Source organism: Erythrolamprus reginae, chromosome 11 (genome assembly GCF_031021105.1).
Source record: "Erythrolamprus reginae isolate rEryReg1 chromosome 11, rEryReg1.hap1, whole genome shotgun sequence".
NCBI lineage: Eukaryota > Metazoa > Chordata > Lepidosauria > Squamata > Dipsadidae > Erythrolamprus > Erythrolamprus reginae.
The window spans coordinates 13,467,311-13,489,044 of NC_091960.1; positions in this window are offsets into that span (position 1 = coordinate 13,467,311).

Below are 21,734 nucleotides of genomic sequence, written 5' to 3' on the forward strand. Positions count from 1 at the left end.
TTGGAGGTCATCCAAACTTGCTGATATACAGTACATTATATTTGGGGCAGAATCATGGAGCCATTTGGATCAAATAGTGTAAGGATTAAAACACAAGTAATATAAGGAAAGCAGAAGCAGAATCCACTATAATATACCCTGCTCAAAAAAATAAAGGGAACATTTAAACAGCAGAATATAACTTCAAGTAAATCAAACTGTCCACTTAGGAAGCAACACTGATGGATGGACAGTCAATTTCACATGCTTTGGTAAATAAGTTGACCCCCTCCTCTTTAATAATAATAATAATAATAATAATAATAATAATAATAATAATAATAATAATTTATTAGATTTGTATTGGCAGTTCTGTGTTAGCAAAAACTTCAGAAGAAAAGGATTTAGGGGTAGTGATTTCTGACAGTCTCAAAATGGGTGAACAGTGCAGTCAGGCGGTAGGGAAAGCAAGTAGGATGCTTGGCTGCATAGGTAGAGGTATAACAAGCAGGAAGAGGGAGATTATGATCCTGCTATATAGAGCGCTAGTGAGACCACATTTGGAATACTGTGTTCAGTTCTGGAGACCTCACCTACAAAAAGATATTGACAAAATTGAACGGGTCCAAAGACGGGCTACAAGAATGGTGGAAGGTCTTAAGCATAAAACGTTTCGGGAAAGACTTCATGGACTCAATCTGTATAGTCTGGAGGACAGAAGGAAAAGGGGGGACATGATCGAAACATTTAAATATGTTAAAGGGTTAAATAAGGTCCAGAAGGGAATTGTTTTTAATAGGAAAGTGAACACAAGAACAAGGGGACACAATCTGAAGTTAGTTGGGGGAAAGATCAAAAGCAACATGAGAAAATATTATTTTACAGAAAGACTAGTAGATCCTTGGAACAAACTTCCAGCAGACGTGGTTGCTAAACCCACAGTAACTGAATTTAAACATGCCTGGGATAAACATATATCCATCCTAAGATAAAATACAGAAAATAGTATAAGGGCAGAGTAGATGGACCATGAGGTCTTTTTCTGCCGTCAGTCTTCTATGTTTCTATTTGTATGCCGCCCCTCTCCAAAGACTCTTTGTAGCAACTTCTCAAACACCGGACCATTGCTATCAATATTCAGTGCAGAGATGGGTTCCTCTCAGTTTGGACCAGTTCACCTGAACCGGTAGCAAAACTCTGATGATGTCATGATGACATAACGGAACTGGTTTGGTTGGTGCTGGTCTGTGGATACCGCCATCTTTTAAAAAAATGTCTTTCCAGGGTTTTTTTCCTTTTGTGCATGCGCTGTGCATGTGTCGCCATCTTTGTTTTGGCTTTTTTTGTGGCTTTTTAAAAAAAGTTCATCACTGAGCACTTGGCCACATGGCGCAGGAGGAAGCAAACCATCAGCAAGGTAAGTTAATACCCACCCTTTCCCTAGTCCTTCTTTTTGTCTTAGACTATTTTATTTATTTATTTATTCATTCATTCATTCATTCATTCATTCATTCATTCCAATACACAATGAGGGTTTTAGTGGGTGTATATATATACATATACATATACATATACATATATATATATATATACATACATACACACACACACACACACACACACAGTAAAATACATGATGAAGGTTATAGAGGAGATACTCATAGTAAAATGTATCTAAGAAATAATAGAAAAGAAGATATAGTAATAGAACATATCAATGAAAGAATAGAAGAAGAGATAGAGGAATAGAAGGAAGGTATAGGAGATATAGGAGAGCAATAGGACAGGGGACGGAAGGCACTCTAGTGCACTTGTACTCACCCCTTACTGACCTCTTAGGAATCTGGATAGGTCAACTGTAGATAATCTAAGGGTAAAGTGTTGGGGGTTTGGGGATGACACTATGGAGTCCGGTAATGAGTTCCACGCTTCGACAACTCGGTTACTGAAGTCATATTTTTTACAGTCAAGTTTGGAGTGGTTAATATTAAGTTTAAATCTGTTGTGTACTCTTGTGTTGTTGTGGTTGAAGCTGAAGTAGTCACCGACAGGCAGGACATTGTAGGATATGATCTTGTGGGCAATACTTAGATCTTGTTTAAGGCGTCTTAGTTCTAAACTTTCTAGGCCCAGGATTGAAAGTCTAGTCTCACAGGGTATTCTATTTTGAGTGGAGGAGTGAAGGGCTCTTCTGGTGAAGTATCTTTGGACATTTTCAAGGGTGTTGATGTCTGAGATGCAATATGGGTTCCAAACGGATGAGCTGTATTCGAGGATGGGTCTGGCAAAAGTTGCCAAACACGAAAGTTTGCCAAACACAAATCTCGCAACCATTCTTCATATGTTTTAGTCTACGGCAAAAGGTGGAAAAAGCATCATAAAATGGAGCAAAACACACTTGTCTTGCTTAGCAATGAAAATGGGCTTTTGATTTTTTTTATTTTATTAATTGCTGTTCTGTTCGGGTCTATTTGACCCGAAGCCAAGTTTGAGTCCCTGTAAAAAATTTTCCCTGCATATCTGAAACTTGAAATTTCATGACTATTCATCATTTCAGGGGTTCTCTCTATGAGAATTTTTTGGGGGGGGCTGGGGGGCTTAGTTTTTGCTGGGCAAAAAAAGTTAAAAATCTTCTGTTCCCGGGTCACCCTGACCCGGACCGAAAACTCTTCATTTGCAGTGCTTATGTTTGGTCTTTTTGAAAGCTTTTTTCACTTGGAAAGTAGTCTGAACATTTCTGCACACAATGATATGAAAATTGAACTGAAAAAATTAAATCTTATTGGTTTATTTTGCTGATATAATGCAGCCCCCCCGTTTTTGTGAAAGTTTTTTCAATTTATGGATAGTTTTGCTTGCAAAATGCATTCTATTTTACTGAAGTTGGTGTGGGATTGGTACCTTGAACATTTCTGAATATAAGAAAAATATAAAGGAACTGAAAAAAATGATTCTTACTGGTTTTTTAACATCAGAAATAAGGCCTTCCCCCCCCCTCAGCTGCTTGCAACCATTTTCACTTTTTATTTTTTTATGCTCCAAATCCGAAATATTCTTTAAAATCTTAGGCATTCATTTACTCAATTTAACAATGCTGATCATCAAAAAAATATTTGTGGGGGTGGGGGAAATTTTTTTTTTCTGGGCAAAAAAAAAGTCACGTTTAGTCTGTTCGGGTCATATAGACCCGGACCAAAATGATTTTTTTTTAGGTACTTGAATTTGGTCTTTTTGAAAACTTTTTCAACTGGAAAACTAGTTTGAACATTTATGAACATAATGATATGAAAATTGAACTGGAAAAATTGAGACTTATATTTTTATTTTGATCAAAAAGCCCCTCCCCCCATCCTTTCTGAATTTTGTGTCAATTTCTATTTTTTAAGGCTACAAATCCCCAAGGAATTTCCCCCCAAAAGGTTTGATATACTAAATTGAACATTTATGAATATAAGAAAAATATAAATGAACTAGAAAAATGGTTCTTATTGGTTTATTTTTGCCACAAAAGGGCCACCCCCCCCCTCGGCCTTGCTGTGTGCCATTATTGTCACTTTTTATACATATTTGGCTAGAAATATTTGGAATATCCTTTTGAAAATCAACCACATTGTAGCCAGAGAATTAATTTTATGAAACAAATCCATTTTACTAAAAAAAAGTATGTAAGTTTGAAATTAACAGCATAATTTTTATATAAATTGAAATAATTGAACATGGGGGGAGGCATACATTTATGTGCAAAATAAACCAATATGCATCAATTTTTCCAGTTCAATTTTCATATCATTATGTTCAGAAATGTTTAAGCTACCAATCCCACACCAACTTTAGTAAAATAGAATGTATTTTGCTAGCAAAACTATCCATAAAGTGAAGACTATTTAAAAAAAATGGGGGGTGTGCATTTCATCAACAAAATAAACCAATATGCATCAATTTTTCCAGTTCAATTTTCATATCATTATGTTCAGAAATGTTCAAGCTACCAATCCCACACCAACTTTAGTAAAATAGAATGTATTTTGCAGGCATAATTATCAATAAACCTTAAAAAAATTCACAAAAATGGGGGGGGAGGTATATTTATGTGCAAAATAAACCAATAAGGATTAATTTCTTCAGTTCAATTTTCATATCATTGTGTGCAGAAATGTTCAGACTACTTTCCAAGTGAAAAAAGTATTCAAATTGACCAAACATAAGCACTGCAAATGAAGAGTTTTCGGTCCGGGTCAGGGTGACCCGGGAACAGAAGATTTGTAACTTTTTTTAAACAGAACAGCAGGGTTAAAAATAAGTTTTATTTGAATACATATGTACACACAATACACAAGACAAAACAATAACATTTTTTTAAAAATTGGACGGATGTGTAGAAAATCTATATAACGGTTCTATCTGACCTCACATTCTATTACATATCACCTTTTAAATACTTGTTATAAAGCACTTTTTAAAAGAAAACAATAATCATAATTGATATAAGTAATCTTATATCGCTATTTCCCATCACACTATTTGTCACCAAGAAATAACTCTTTTTAATTTAATTTTTTAAAAAATAATTTAATTTTTTTAAAAAAAAGAAATGTTGGGCTCATGTTTGATAAGTTGAGGACTACCTGTGCAATAGCACTGAAAAAAGTGACTTATGATGGGTCCGTACACCTACAACAGTTATAGCCTTCCACAGTAACGTCATCAAAGATTGGGCTCAGTACAGGCGGGGGTTGCTATCTTTTGCCACTATTGGAACACTCCTGAAGACTGGTGCGGGCATGCCTCCTGGCGTGAGATTTGGCTTCTGCGCATGCTCCAGAAGTCAAATCCCACATTAGGATCTGTGTGGAAGTGAGACTTCGGCAATTTTTGCTGATAATTTTGCTTCCGCACATGTGCGGAAGCAAAAAACCACCGAAAATGGGTGAAATCATGTGCAGGAGAGCATCCTCGCATGAGATTTTGCTTCTGGCGCATGTGCAGAAGCCGAATCTCACATTGGCACGCACATGTATGCATCACAGGCACGGAGATGTGTGTGCATCTCCATTTTCGCTACTGGAACCCCAATCCCAGTTGTACTGGGTGCAACCCATTACTGGCTGGGTAGTCTTGAATTGTGAACATGAAGCTTCTTTAACTGAGAAAGGCAGGGAAAGAAAAGACGCCACCAAGTCGCCTCTTTCTATACACTCTGCAGAAAATGCCAAATTGGTGCATCTCATAGAGGGTGGGGGAGGGGAAGTACGGACAAGCAAGGAAAAACAACTTGGGAGCATGGCTGGTTCCTCCCGATCCTTTTTCCTCTTGCATGTAAATGATTAATGGGAGATATTGTGGAAGCAGATGCGGTTGCCACAGTAACCAAGGGGAGTTGTGGAAAAAAAAAGGCATGCACAGAATACTAAGCCCTGCTTGCTCCTTTGCAATGCAGTAATCTTAGCCATCCTGAGATCCTCACCCAGCTGTCCTCACCCAAATGAGCCCATTTAAGCATGTGCATAGATCAAAGGTGGCCTAGTAGCACCTTTTTCTACTAACAGGTTTTGTTTGAAGACTTTCCTGAGCTGCAGCTGGCTTCATCAAATGCACAGAGCAGAGGTGTCAAACTGGACTCCTTCAAGGGCCGGAGAACATTGTAGTTCTCCTCCGTGGGACAGCTGGAGGGAGCACGGAGACAGGATGGATGCCTCTTGCAGCACTTTCCCAGCCAAAGCAATCCCCCCTGCATTTCAGTTTCAGCCCAGATGACCTCCTGCAGCACTCTGCTGGCCAAAATGGGGTCCAAAGGGCCCCCCTGCCCCTGTACCCCATTTTTGGCCTGGATGGGCTCCTGCAGCACTTTGCCAACCAAAATGGAGTGTGGCAGGTGGCGTGCAGCCCTCCTGCATCTCATTTTGGCTGGCAGGGTGCAGTGGGAGGCTCACCAGGCTGAAAATGGGCATAGTGGGGTGCTTGCTGCCCCTGTGTCCCGTTTTGGCTGACAGAGGCAGTGCAGGCCGCTCCTTTTCTATTTCCAGCCTGGCCTCACGGCCAGATTTAAGCACCATGCGGGCTGGATCTGGCCGTAGGCCTTGAGTTTGACACCTCTGGCATAGAGGCTTAGACTGGTGCAGGATTGGAAATGGGGTGAGGTACGGGATGGGGTTTCCACTTACTTTCCCTACTGGTTCGCATTGCGATGGAAGTGCGCCTACGTCACGTCGGGGAAATAACTGCCTGTGCATGCACAGAGAATTCTTTGCAAGTCGCTTTCCAGAAGCGGTGACCAGAGGACTGATTCCTGGGCGTGGACAGTCAGACATCGCTGTCGGCTTGGTGAGCGGGGCAAATTTCCACCACTGGTTTGGGCAAACTGGTTCAACTGGCAGCACCCCACCACTGACGTGGTAGGGAAGAGAGGGTAAAGGAGGTTGGTTTTGCAGAAGCAGGTTACAAGGGAGCGCATTGCAAGAACCTTGTATATATTGTCTGTGCCTTTGAGTCAATGTTGACTCCTGGTGGCTGCCTGGACTCGTTTTCTTGACAAGATTTCAGAAGTGGTTTGTCACGATACAAAAAGGATGCCAATGAGACCCTAGAAAGTGTGCAGAGGAAAGCAATAAAGAAGATAGAAGTTCTGCAGGCTACATCGTGTTTGATGAACGGTTGAGGGAATTAGGTATGTCTGGTCTATCGAAGAAGAAGGATTGCGGAGGGACATGACAGCTGCCTTCCAGTACTTGAGGGGCTGTCGCAGGAGAAGAGAGGATTGACGTATTCTACAAAGACTCCAGAGGGCAAGGCAAGAAGTAATGGATGAGAGTTTGTTAAAGAGAGATCCAACATAGAAGTAAGGAGAATTTTTTCTGACAGTGAAAACAATTAATCAATGGAACGGCTTACCTCCTGAAGTTGTGGGTGCTCTCACTTGAGGTGTTCAGAAATAAACTGGACAACTATTTGACTGAGATGGTGTAAGGACTCCTGCCGTGAGCTGGTGGTTGGAATAGAAGAACTCCAAGGTCCGTTCCAGCCCTATAATTCTTTTTTTTTGTTGCCTCCTTCCTAGGGATCAGAGAGAGGAACCAGCCCAAGATCACCTAGTTGGCTTTCCCCAACTAGAAGCCACCATCTCTCTGTTTGTAGCCTGCTGTCTTACCCACTACAGGTAGTCCTCGACTTACAACAGTTCATTTAATGAACTTTCAAAGTTTCACCAGCACTGAAAAAGTGACGTATGACCATTTCTCACAGTTACAACCTTTCTAGCATCCCCACGGTCCCATGTTCAAAATTCGGATACTTGCCCACTCACTCATATTTATGATGGTTACAGCGCCCCAGGTCATGCGATCACCATTTGTGACCTTCTGGCAAGCAAAGTCAATGGGAAAGCCAGATTCACTTAACAACATGGTTACTAACTTATCCACTGCCGTGGTTCACTTAACAACCGAGGCAAGAAAGGTTGTAAAATAGGCCAAAATTCTCATAACAAATGCCTTAGTAAACAACAGAAATTTTGGACTCAGTTGTGGTCATACGTCGAGGACTACGTTCATTCCAAGCCAAAGGTGAAATCCAGCAAGTTCTTAGAAGTTCTGGAGAACTGGTAGCGGAAATTTTAAGTAGTTTGGAGAACTGGCAAATATCATCTCTGGTTGGCCCCAAAATGGGGAGTGAATGGAGGTTTTGCAGAATCCTTCCCCTGACATGCCCTCCAAGCCACACCTGCCAGGCCACGCCCTCCAAGGCACACCACGCCCACCAAGCCATGCCCACAGAACCGGTAGTAAAAAAAATGGATTTCACCCAGTGATGGGCTCCTACGGGTACACTCAGGTACACGGAACCAGTAGAAAAAATTTGGTCAGGTACGCAGAACTGGTAGAGAAATTTTGATTTCCCCGCCCCTTTTTTCCCCTTCTGGGCTCTGGGTATATTTTTCCTATCACCATAAATGAAGTTGAATGTGTATAATTTTAGAAGAGCTGTGCGTGTGTGTGTTTGTGTACATACACATACAGTTTATATAGCAGATAATGTATATTCTTGTGTGCCTGTGTGTAATATATATGTAGACATATGGCATATATACATAGAATTAAATAGTATATTTTGGATGTTCAATAACAGTAAATAGCTAAGGGAATTGTATGTCTTTGACGCGAGGAGAGGCCAGGCATCCTAACCCTAACACTTGATGTGAGTGACGTCAAATTAGCCACGTTTAAAAACCAGTCACATGACCTTTAAGCCACCCCCGGTAACATGATCGTCAAGCCACTCCTACCTGGTCACATGGCCAGCAAGCCACACCCACAAAATAAGCCACGCCCCACAGTGTGGTAGTAAAAAAAATTGCAGCCCTTCACTGATTTCACCACTGTACCAAAGTTGCAGGGGTAGGTAAAGATGGCTCTTCTATGACATGTGGATTTCAACCCCCAGAATTCCTGATCTAGCATGATTGGCTCAGGAATTCTGGGAGTTGAAGTCCACAAGTCATAGAAGAGCCAACTTTGCCTACCCCCGCACCAAACTAACCTTGTATCTTCAAGTCAGTGTTAATTCCTGGCAATGGACTGGTCTAGTTGCTGCCATTTTCTTGGCTAGATTTCAGGAGCGGCTTGCCATTTCCTGCTTCCTCCTCTGGCTGAGCCTGAGAGACTGGCTCAAGGTCACCGAACTGGCTTCATGCGTTAGGCTGGACTAGAACTCCGCGACTCCCTGGTGCCTTAACCAGTACACCAAACTGGCTCTACGAGTACCTTATCAGATAATAATTGCAACTTCTTAAAAACCCCATTGAGTTTGTTGAGAACTTTGAGGATTGCCTGAAACCTTTTGAATGAGTTTCAGTTCTGCAATCTATTGCTCAATTGGGCTGTTTAAAGTCTCCTTTTTCCAAACTGGTCTCTTTGAGGTGTGCAACTACTGTGCAAATGCTGTGATATTACTGAGAACTAAACGGTCTGCTATTACTTTGTCCTAATTCTGAGTCCTGATATCAACCTTGTGCCCATTACTGCTAAAGGTAAAGGTTTCCCTCGCATATACAGTGGTACCTCTACTTACGAACTTAATTCGTTCCATGACCAGGTTCTTAAGTAGAAAAGTTTGTAAGTAGAAGCAATTTTTCCCATAGGAATCAATGTAAAAGGAAATAATGCATGCAAGCTCATTAGGAAAGAAATAAAAGCTCGGAATTTGGGTGGGAGGAGGAGGAGGAAGAAGAGGAGGAAGACAGTCACTGCCGAAGGAAGAAGGTGAGATGAAGGGAATCAAAAAAATCCAAAACTTTAAGGTTTTTTTAAAAAAAGAGAGAGACTCAGAGGTGGCGAGAAGGAGCATGTGCCTCCCAAACACTCAGCGCGAGGCTGCCTCCCATACACTGCACCAGAGAGAGAAACCCAGGGGGAATGGCAGGAAACTGGCTGGACCTTCGTGCCACTCTCAAATTTCCTGGGAAATTGTTCCGGGCTCGGGTTCTTAAGTAGAAAATGGTTCTTAAGAAGAGGCAAAAACTTGAACACCCAGTTCTTATCTAGAAAAGTTCTTAAGTAGAGGCGTTCTTAGGTAGAGGAACCACTGTATATACTAGTCATTCCCAACTCTAGGGAGCGGTGCTCATCTCCATTTCAAAGCCAAAGAACCAGTACTCTCTTCAGCATGACTAAATGGCAAAGGCGCATAGAACGCTGTTACCTTCCCTATTTTTCTACTTGCATTTTTTACATGCTTTCGAACTGCTAGGTTGCAGAGGCTGGGAACAGTAACGGGAGCTCACTCTGTTATGTGCCACTAGGGCAGTGATGGCGAACCTTCCCCCCCCCCCAGGTGCTAAAAGAGTGTGCATGCATGCTATCATGCATACGGAAGTGCCCACGCCCATAATTCAATGCCTGGGAATGGGAAAACAGTTTCCCCTGCCCCCCTGGAGGCTCCCTGGAGGCCGGAAACGCCCTGTTTCTCAAGTTCTGGTGGGTCCAGTAGGCTTGTGTTTTGCCCTCCCCAGGCTCCAAAGGCTTCCCTGCAGCCTCCCCCCCCCCCAGAGACTCTTTGGAAGCCAAAAGCGCCCTCCCAGAACCTCTGTGAGAAAATCAACTGGCCGGCACACACATGCACATTGGAGCTGAGCTAGGGCAACAGCTTACGTACCAGCAGATATGGCTCCGCCTACCACCTGTGGCACCCATGCCATAGGTTCGCCATCAAGGCACTAGGGATTTGAACTGCCAACCTTCTGATCAACAAGCTCAGCATTTTAGCCATTGGGCCCCCGTGTCCCTCCACTACCAGTAGCCCTTAGTTAATGACCACTCACTCAGCGACTTTTCAAAATCCTGAAGGTGCTGAATGAGGAGACTTATGGTTGGCCCACAAAGTAGTGGCTGGGGAAATTTGAGAGTTGAAGTCCACACGTTGCCAAGATTGGTGAAACACAGCACTTGTGAATCAGAATCCCTTGTGTGTAAAAATGACATCATGGCTTCCAGGAATCTCCAAAGATCTGATTTAAATTATTTATTGGATTGATTGAGTGCAGATGAATCGATTCAATTCAGGTCAAAAACTCTGTTGTTTCAGTTTCAAAGTTTATTGGTTAATCAGGTTAATTCTGGACTGCCAAGTCAAATGATTAAAGTGACTTGATTTTTTAAAAAATGTATGTTTAAGTGTACGAACATTGAATTTTCAAATCTATTTAAAGCTATTTGGCCTGGAACATTGAACCCATTTAACAATTTATTCAAAGTGGCCACTTGTGACTTTATGCAAACCTAATGAATTCCTTATTTGTATGTGGTTTTTAGTGAATTCACTGGATAATTGGTTTAATAAATTTAATTTGGTGAATTAAATTAATTAGGTGATGCACTGGCCTAGAGGTGGAGCTCTCGCCTAACAATCAGAAGGCTAGGAGTTCGATCCTAGGTAGAGGTAGATATTTCTCTCTCTGGGAACAATGAGGAATATATTTACTGAACAAAAGCAAATATAAAAGCAAATAGTCCTCGGAGAGGGGTGGCATATAAATCAATCAAACAAACAAACAAACAAACAATGAATGAACGAACAAACGAACGAACAAACAAACAAACAAACAAACAAACAAACAAACAAACAAATCTTTGCACTTGTGACAGGGAGGGCATCCTGCGAGTAAACATTCTGCTAGCTCCATTCAGTTGCCCAGACTCCACCCTGCAAGGGATTTTAAAAGTTAAAATAATAATAATAATAATAATAATAATAATAATAATAATAATAATAATAATATGATAATAATAATAACAACAACAACAACGAGTTGGAAGGGACCTTGGAGGTCTTCTAGTCCAACCCCCTACTTAGGCAAGAAACCCTACACTACTTCAGACAGATGACTATCCAACATCTGCTTTAAATCTTCTAGTGTTGGGGTATTCAAAACTTCTGGAGGCAAGCTGTTCCACTGATTAACTTTTCTGACTGTCAGGAATTTTCTCCCTAGTTCTAAGTTACTTGTCTCCTTGTTTAGTTTCCACCCATTGCTTCTTGTTCTACCCTCAGTTGCTTTGGAGAATAGGTTGACTCCCTCTTTGTGGATACTGGAAGACTGCTATCATGCCTCCCCTGGTCCTTCTTTTCATTAAACTAGCCATGCCCAGTTTATGCAACTGTTCTTCACATGTTTTAGCCTTCAGTCCCCTAATCATTTTTGTTGCTGTTCTCTGCACTTTTTCTAGAGTCTCAACATTCTTTTTGCATCGTGGCGATCAAAACTGAATGCAGTATTCCAAATGTGGCTTTGCCAAGACCTTATAAAGTGGTATTAACACTTTGCATGAATTTGATTCTATCCTTCTGTTAAATGCAGCCTAGAACTGTGTCGGCTTGATTTAATAGTAATAATAATAATGGATTAATAATAATTTTAATTTTGTGCATTTTTCACATTTTGCCTTCTAGAAAAACCATAGCGTATAAAGAACCTCCAAACAGCAATAGCAATTAGACTTATATACTGCTTCATAGGTTGAGTGTGTACGAGTGCATAGTTGTGATTTTATGATATGGACTATTTATATTAATGTTTTAATTGACTTTTTAAAATTTAACATTAGATTTGTCATGTACTGTACTACTGTTATGTTGTGAGCCATCCCAAGTCTTTGGAGAGGGGCGGCATACAAATCTAATTAATAATAATAATAATAATAATAATAATAATAATAATAATAATAATAGTGCTTTACAGCACTCTCTAAGCACTTTTCCACTTTTGTTAGTGAAGCTGGTGGGAAAAAAAAGCTCCGCAAATACTTTGACTGGATTGAACTGTAAAGCAGTGTTTCTCAATCATTTTCTGTTATGCCCACCCCAGGAAGAAGTAAACATTTCGCACTGCCGGGATAATTGTTTGCAATATTCAGCACATTTTCTTTGGAAAAAACTCAAGTGGCTTATCAGCTTTATTGGGGTGTAATGTGTTCAAGTGACACCTTAATTTATTTGGCTTCATGCTGTCTACTGCCAACATTTTTATACACAGTAAACATACCGGTCTTTCCTCATCTCCCACCGTAGTCACAGTGAAGCCAAGCGCTACATACACTTTGCATATTTCCTCGTCTTAGCTTTCAGGAGACTTAACATTTGTCTCATTATTTCCATCTCTCTCCTCCTTTCTTTTCATCCCTCTTAAATATTTTTCTTTTTTCTTTTCTTTTTTTCTTTTCCATTATAGATATTTATATCAGCAGATTACAACATATCAGGATGGAAATTCTAACAATGAAATTAGTACATTTTTATCTTAACTTTGAAACAGCCATAAATCCTACGCAGGCGTCTCTTCTTCAGATCACGAGACTTTGAGCCACTTCACTTTCATAATCACTTTGTACACAGGTAACTTTCATTTTTATTCACTTTCATGACAAGTTTGATACATGTGCTTTAATTCATGTATTATAACTAATTTTTTCAGAAGCATACTGTATGATAAAAGTTTTACTAGTTATATTGATACCAAGCATCTGTTTCAGAGGTGGGTTCCTCCCGGTTTGCACTGGTTATATAGAACTGGTAGTAAACTTAAATCCCTCTTAAATATTTTTCATGGTGTCTCTTAAACGTTTGTTATATGCACTTCATATCTCCTTCTCTGTGCTGTGTACTATTGTTTGGTGCAAAAAAAAAAAAACCCTACTCCCTGCGGCAAAAAAGTACATTTTCCAGGGTTAGGTGTCCCCCCTGACATTGCTCCATGCCCCCCCAGGACCTCCCCCCCCCATTATTTGAGAAACACTGCAAAAAGGAAACAGACCTGGTTCCCAAGATGAGCCTTGGCCTGCTGCCCTCTATTTCTTTTCCTTTTCTAATTTTTTAAAATTATCCTTCTATTTCTTCCTAATGAATCAGGCTTGCAGCTCTTCTATCTTGCTTTTAGATCAACTCCTTGCTCGAGATAGCTTGAATGGAAACCTCTGTCCGCGATCGTGGCATGGCTTTAGCGCTAGATAACAATTGGCCTTCGTGGAAACATTGACAGGCAGAGCAGGGTGCCAAGAAACAGCTCAACATTGTCAGCAATGTCCTCGCCTCCCCCCATTGTTAAAAATCAGGCAAACGTTCACCCCACCCACCAGAGCCTTCCTGACTTTGATAACGGAGGCGATCTGGCAAATTTTATGCTGATCCGTAGTGGCTCCAGGGATGCCATCGTCATCCTCCTTCAACGTAAATCATGCCTTCTGCACTTCCTCATATTGCTCGGGGCTTCCTATTATTTCATTTCTGGTTTTTGGTAGGACCTCCGGCTGAAATGCCCTCTTGAACCTGACTGTTTTCCTTTCCCTGGGAACTCCTTGGACTTTCTGAAACCACAACAGCAACACAAATGTTATTTGGAAGAGTGTGGAAGTCGCCCCCCCTCCCTCCACTTCTGTGGAATGTTAGGCGTCCTCAGATTCATGGAACCTGGATCCAGTCTTTGTTCTCCCGAGTCTTGTTTGGAGGTTTTTTTGTATTAATGGTCCTGGTTTCACAGGATCTGCAAATGCCACGGTGGCAGAAGTTCACAATTTTCCCTACGGGTTCTGTGGGCGTGGCTTGGGTGGGCGTGGCAGGGGAAGGATGCTGCAGAATCTCCATTCCCACCTCCCTCTGGAGCCAGCCAAAGGTGATATTTGCCAATTCTATGTACTACTCAAAATTTCCACTACTGGTTCTCCAGAACCTGTCAGAACCTGTTGAATTTCACCCCTGCATGAGGGCCTGCATTTTATTTGATATTTTATTTATTCATTTCATTTATTTATTTTGTCATGTACGTATTGTTAGTATACATAGATATAACAATCTACGAAAACAAAGATATAACAATGTTTATACATTGATACTATATACATGATACTAGTAAGAGAGGAACATTAGGACAGGGGATGGAAGGCACGTTGGTGCACTTATGCACGCCCCTTATCTTCTATATCACATGCTATCTTCTATAGCACATGCTTCAGAAGCAGATTTATGCTACAGATTGTGCATAGCCGCCCCGAGTCTATGGAGAGGGGTGGCATACAAATCTAATAAATAAAGAAATAAATAAAGTATAACTCAGCTTACTGTCCTAGTGCTTCCCACTTCTCTTCCTCCTCCTCCCTCTTCTCCTCCTCCTCCTCCCTCCCTTCTTCTCCTCCCTTCTTCCTTCCTTCTCTCCTTCCTCCTCCTCCTCCCTCCCTACTTCTCCTCCCTCCTCCCTCCTCCCTTCCTTCTCCTCTTCCTCCTCCCCCTTCCTCCTCCTTCTCCCTCCTCTTCTCCTTCTCCTCCTCCCTCCCTACTTCTCCTCCCTCCTCCCTCCCTCCTCCTCCCTTCCTTCTCCTCTTCCTCCTCCCCCTTCCTCCTCCTTCTCCCTCCTCTTCTCCTTCTCCTCCTCCCTCCCTACTTCTCCTCCCTCCTCCCTCCTCCCTTCCTTCTCCTCTTCCTCCTCCCCCTTCCTCCTCCTTCTCCCTCCTCTTCTCCTTCTCCTCCTCCCTCCCTACTTCTCCTCCCTCCTCCCTCCCTCCTCCTCCCTTCCTTCTCCTCTTCCTCCTCCCCCTTCCTCCTCCTTCTCCCTCCTCTTCTCCTTCTCCTCCTCCCTCCCTACTTCTCCTCCCTCCTCCCTCTTCCCTTCCTTCTCCTCTTCCTCCTCCCCCTTCCTCCTCCTCCTCCCTCCTCTTCTCCTTCTCCTCCTCCCTCCCTACTTCTCCTCCCTCCTCTCTCCCTCCTCCTCCCTTCCTTCTCCTCTTCCTCCTCCCCCTTCCTCCTCCCCCTTCCTCCTCCCCCTTCCTCCTCCTTCTCCCTCCTCTTCTCCTTCTCCTCCTCCCTTCCTACTTCTCCTTCCTTCCTTCCTTCTCCCCCTCCCCCTCCCTTCCTTCTCCTTCCTGCTCCTCTCCCTCCTCCTCCACCCTTCCTTCCTTCTCCTCCTCCCTTCCTTCTCCTCTTCCTCCTCCCCCTTCCTCCTCCTTCTCCCTCCTCTTCTCCTTCTCCTCCTCCCTTCCTACTTCTCCTTCCTTCCTTCCTTCCTTCTCCCCCTCCCCCTCCCTTCCTTCTCCTTCCTGCTCCTCTCCCTCCTCCTCCACCCTTCCTTCCTTCTTCTCCTCCCTTCCTCCTCCTCCTTCTTCCTATGGAATGAGACCTCCTTACTCAATTACTGTGCCATCTCCTGATTTCCCCATCAACCAGAAAGAGCTCAAAAACTTTCCAGCAGGGACGAGATGTTCAGTGTGCTAATAAAGACCAGGTGGGGTAGAGGTATTATACTGACAGATGAATGATTGACATTTCTCTGTCAGTAGGCTGTTTTGCTCAGCCCGCATGCATCTCTTTTATATAGACAAGTGTCTGCCTGCCTACTGTACTAAGAGAAACCTCAGAGTTATTCTGTCTAAATTTTCTTTCTTACTTACTGTACTGATTATTCTGAATTCATTTGTCATGAACTGTAAATATGTTTATAGTAAGGATCAAGGTTTCTCTTGCTCTCTCTTTTTTAATTTTTTTAAATTAAATACATTAAAAACAGTACCAAAAATACATACATTACATACAATACATACGAAAAGAAAAGCAAAACAAGAAAAACAAGAAATAACACAGAGAGACAAGAAGAAAAAAACAATACCCCAATATTAATTAATTCATTCACTTGACTTACAACCATTTGTTCAGAGGTCATTGGAAGTTAAAGTGGGGCTGAAAAGTTTCTTCACCTTTACAACCACTGCAATATTCTTATGGTCACAAGATCTCTCTTGCTTGTCAACCAACATGTATCTTCGATTGTGGAATATCTGTGATCACCGTTTATGAGTTTCCCAGCCAACTTCAGGCAAACTGGATTTGCTTAATGACCATATAGGTAATTTCATTAATTTTTTTCTCAATGCATACATCCATACAGTGCAATATATCATCTGTTTTCCATACAGTAAAAGGCAATATAGTATTAGTAAATCATATATCATCTAAAAAACCCTTAATTCATCAATTTAAATTCAGTATCAATCACTTCTTTTTCACCACCAAGTTTCTAATTTTGTCATCCAGATAAACCCAATCATATTCTAAATATATTTCACATTATCATTCCTTCCTGTATTTAATACAAACAATGTCTCCAACACATCAAATGTTAAGCCGTAGTGCCTCTTTCTTCTCTTTATGCATTTTCTAAAAAAAGCTAAAAACCCTTATATGACCTTTATTATTAAAAACTAAAAATAACAAATAAAAACAAACAAATTTGAAACTTTTCCAACTCCCTCTTTGTAAAGCAATACATATTAACTAATCTCAGGTTTTAAATTTAACTCCAAACCTAATTAATATCCAACCAAGTAATAATAATTAATTCACATCATCAGACCTTTCCCCTCTTCCTTTTAATAACAGATTTTTCCATAGGCTTAAATTTCTATATTTCTATATCACTCCCAATTAACACTCAATCCATTAGCAATTCAATTAACACTCAATCCATTAGCAATTCAAATTTCCCTCTGCATATAATAATAAATGCACAATAACAAAAAAGAGAACATCAATATGATGCTTATCAATGTATCATTTTATATCTCATTAGTAAATTTCATTTATAATACTTATACAAATCAGTTTGTAAATTAACCAAATTTAATACCACTACCAATATTAAAAACCAATTCAAAATAATTTCTTTTAAAAATACTATAACCCCCCCCCAAAAAAAACCCTAATCATCCGTTTTCAAACTGCTGATCCCTTTGTTTAAGATCAACCACTTTCTGTTCAAAATTAAAAACTTTCTTGTCTTTTTGTACTGCCTTTTTATTCCCTTTCTCTTCTTCCCTTTCCTTCTTTACAGATTTTAACACTCCATTTTTCCTTGTCTTTTTAATTTCCATTTTACTTTTAATTTATTTTTTTTTAGTTTGCCAAATCCTGTGCCTCTGCTCACATCTTCTCCCTTTTTTGTCATATTAATACTAGCATTAACTAGCATTACTCCCATTAGCCCATTCATTAACCAAACCATTTTAAGTTTTTTATTTTATTTTATAGGAATGCAAGGAATACCATGTCACCATGGCGGTTGAGCATACCCCCTCCACTTAATGACCATATGATTCCCTTAAGAACTGAGCTGATTTGCTTAATACCCCCTTGGCCTAAAGATTGCAAAACCAGGTGTGACTCACTTAGCAACAGAAGGTCTGGCCCCAGTTGTGGTTTTAACCTATGGACCAACTGTACTCTATTCCAGGAAATTTGAGAAGGGGAATTAAAAATGGTAGAGCTGAAAAATGGGCAAATAGCTGGACAGAAGGACACTAAGATAAGGAACATAATCTTAACAAAACGTAGCTATCACTATGGTCTTTGTTGAAGCTCAATCCAGATATTTTGAGGAAGGGCAACTGACTTCATCTGAGATTATGGTTTTGAATATCATGGATATTGTTCAATTCTTCAAGATAGGCCAGGCCTGGAACAATCACCAGAACATCCGGGGGTGGGGGTGTTTCCTACCAGTTTGGACCAGTTCGGGCAAACTGGTAGAAGCGGCAGCCGGGTGTCATCAAGAATGCTCTGCACATGATCCAATTCCTGAACCGGTAGCAAAAGTAAGTGAAACCCACCACTGGTACAATACAGGTAATCTTCAACTGATGGTCATCATTTTGCCCTAGATAATGATTTTTCTTGCCACAGTTGTAACTGTGGTTGGCTGAAGTGGCAAAACTTTTGTTTTCACATGGAAACCATTTCTGAACTTTGTGTTTGAGATGGAAAAGAATGAAACTTTGATTCCGGGTTTTACAGATTAGACTGATATAGCTTTATATAAATAGCTCATTTATACTATTTTGGTAAAACAAAAAGTTGTGATTTGTTGTCAGTGCCTTATTCTACTGTAAGACAGAGTCGGAAGTCAATGTTTCTTTTTCTTTCCCTACCCTTCCTCACTTTTCTTTCCTCTTTACCCTTCCCCTCCCTATCCTCTTATTTGCTTCTGTATTTTATAAAACTTTAAAACCTAATAAAAACGTAAAAGTAACAATGGTTCACAGTGTCATGTGATCCCTGTTTGTGACCTTTGGCAGAGCAAAATCATTAGGGAAGTCAGATTCCTGAAATAACCGTGTTACTAACTGAACAATACAGTAGTCCCTCGCTATACCGCGCTTCACCTACTGCGGCTTCACTTCAGCGCGGGTTTCTGAGGAAGCCGATCGGCAGATTTAAACAGCCCGCCGAACTCGATCGGCAGGTTTAAAAAAAAAAAAATCTAAAATTGTAAATACCGTATTTAAATACTGTATCTAAAATAAATACTGTGTGGGAAGGGTTTATAAACACTTAAAACAATGAAAACTTACCAAACAATTACAATATAAATACTTAAATAAGTACTATCAGTTGATAAATTCCCCATCGCGGATTTCACCTATCGCGGCCAGGTCTGGAACGTAACACCAGCGATAGGTGAGGACTACTGTAGTATGATTCACTTAATAATTGTGGCATGAATGGTCATAAAATGGGGCAAAACTCACTTAACACATGTTACTCTTAGTGACAGAAATGTTGGACTCAATTGAAGTCGTAAGTTGAGAGCTACCTGTATTTTTCCCTCTTTCTCTTCTCTCTCTCTTACCAATCTTTCTGTTGTGGTTAGCTCTGGCCCAGCTCCTGCCCCAAGGACTGTGGATGTGGGGGAGACATCCACATGCTGCAGGCCTGTTTTGCCCCAGTGGAATCTGCTGATGAAGGCTCCTCTGACCAAGAAGACATGAGTGACAGGGAGGAGGAGAGTGTGGCAGACAGCTCAGAAGCAGATCAATTATCTAGCTCCTCCTTGGATTCAGAACAAGAGTTAATGATACAGCCATGCATGCGGAGAGCGATGCATAGGCAACAACAACTGAGAGATTATTATCAAAGAAAATGAGGCCACCTGTGGTTGGGCGGGGCTGTGGTAATTAGTGAGGCTGCTATAAATAGCAGCCTGTGGGTTTGGCCATTGAGGAGGATTATCTGATCGTTGTGTTTCGTGCTTGCTTTGCTGCGTTTGACCTTTTTTGTGCTGATTTTTCCCCGCTTTGAAACTAAACCAGAGCAAAGTATGTTTCACTTTGTGAAAGAAGAAGGACTGTGAATTGCCTCACAGCTGCAAGCTAAGTATCACAGAACTGATAAGGGACTTGTACCAATTACCAGTTTGTTTGGAGACGAGTGCTCTTGGCTATACCAAAAGAGGGCTTAGTTTAAGTGAATTTTCATTATAAAGAACATTGTTTTGAATTTTCAAGCGTGTGTGTGTCTGAAATTTGTACCTGTGAATTTTAGGGAGGAGTCTACCAGAGAGCCCGACAGAACACTTTCTATTATCTATTTTCTATTTATACACACACACACACAAACACACATAGACACAAATGAATATGGGACTGAGTGATGGGCAATGTTGAAAATATAGAAAGGTAATGAAATAAGAAAAATAATTGAAAAAGGCATTAAAAGCAATAAAAAGTAACATATAAATCTACCATGCACTTAGATTAAAAAAGCATTATCCTTGGGCTTTGTTTTGTTTTTTGCAAAAAGATTAAGAGGGTTGCATTTTCTCCTTAAACTATATATAATTGTGATGTGTTAATTTGAGAATAAATGCATTCATTTTCTTTTACCAGTTATACTTTCTTTCTGCCCATGTTTGGCTTGTAAATAGCACCACTAATGGTGTAAGAAACCACTTCTCCATGTATCACTGGCACATTGTTGATATTTCTTAGTTTTTAAAAAAGGCAGGCCTCTCTATTGGTTGAAAAATATATTTCTTTAATAAAATGGTAATATAACAAACCCTCCTACTGGTAGAAAAACTGAGACTGCGTTCATAATTAACCAGGTCAGTTACAAGTGATATTTTTATATTAAGCAAAGCTTGATTGATGTTAGCCTTGGTTAGTAGTCTTGTGTTTTAAAATAATTTAATGCATTATGCAATCTAGACAATGATATATATACACACAAAAATTAGGTGTAAACAGTCAGGTTAATCAGAGAAGTATTTGTTGTTGTTTGCATTATGGTTTGCCGGATCTCTTTTCCGATTCTTGTTTTTAAAATCCTTCACGATGCAGGATGAAACTTCACACCCTGTGGTGAGAATCCATTCCACTGAACTAAGGGAGATTTGCTTGTGAGAACATCTGTATAAGATTATAGTGCAATAAAGACAGACGAGCAATCCCCTTCCATTGCTTTCTATTTCATATCGAGGAGTAAGAGGAGGGTGAGAAGGATGAGATGGAGGAGGAGGATGAGAAGGAAGAGAAGGAAAAAAAAGAGATGAGAAGTGGTAGGGGCAGGGGAAGTAGATGGAGGAGGAGGCGGAAAAAGAATAGGAAGTTGAATTGGTGGTGGTGGTGGTGGTGGAGGAGGAGGAGGAGGAGGAGGAGGAAAGGGAGGAGTAGGATTAGGAGGAGAAGAAGAAAAAGTAATAGAAGAAGAAGAAGAGTAAGTAGAAGAGTAGGTAGAGACTGTAGTAAAGGAAGCAGAGGAAGAGGAGGAAGAAGAGAAGGAAGAGGAGAAGGAGAAAGAAGAAGTGAAAAAAAAGGAAGAGGAGTAAGAGAAAGAAGCGGCGGAAGAAGAGGAAGAGGCAGAGGAGGAGGAAGAAGAGGAAGAGGCGGAGGCGGAAGAAGAAGAGGCAGAGGCAGAAGAGGAGGAGGAAGCAGAAGAGGAAGCAGAGGAAGAAGCAGAAGAGGCAGAGGAGGAAGCAGAGGAGGAGGCGGATGAGGAGGAGGCAGAAGAGGAAGAGGAGGCATAAGCAAAGGAGGCAGTGGGGGAGGAGGCAGTGGGGGAGGAGGAGGCAGTGGGGGAGGAGGAGGCAGTGGGGGAGGAGGAGGCAGAGGATGCAGAGGCAGTGGGGGAGGAGGACTTAGTGGATGAGGAGGCAGTGGGGGAGGAGGAGGCAGTGGGGGAGGAGGAGGCAGAGGATGCAGAGGCAGTGGGGGAGGAGGAGGCAGAGGATGCAGAGGCAGTGGGGGAGGAGGAGGCAGAGGATGCAGAGGCAGTGGGGGAGGAGGACTTAGTGGATGAGGAGGCAGTGGGGGAGGAGGAGGCAGTGGGGGAGGAGGAGGCAGTGGGGGAGGAGGAGGCAGTGGGGGAGGAGGAGGCAGTGGGGGAGGAGGAGGCAGAGGATGCAGAGGCAGTGGGGGAGGAGGAGGCAGAGGATGCAGAGGCAGTGGGGGAGG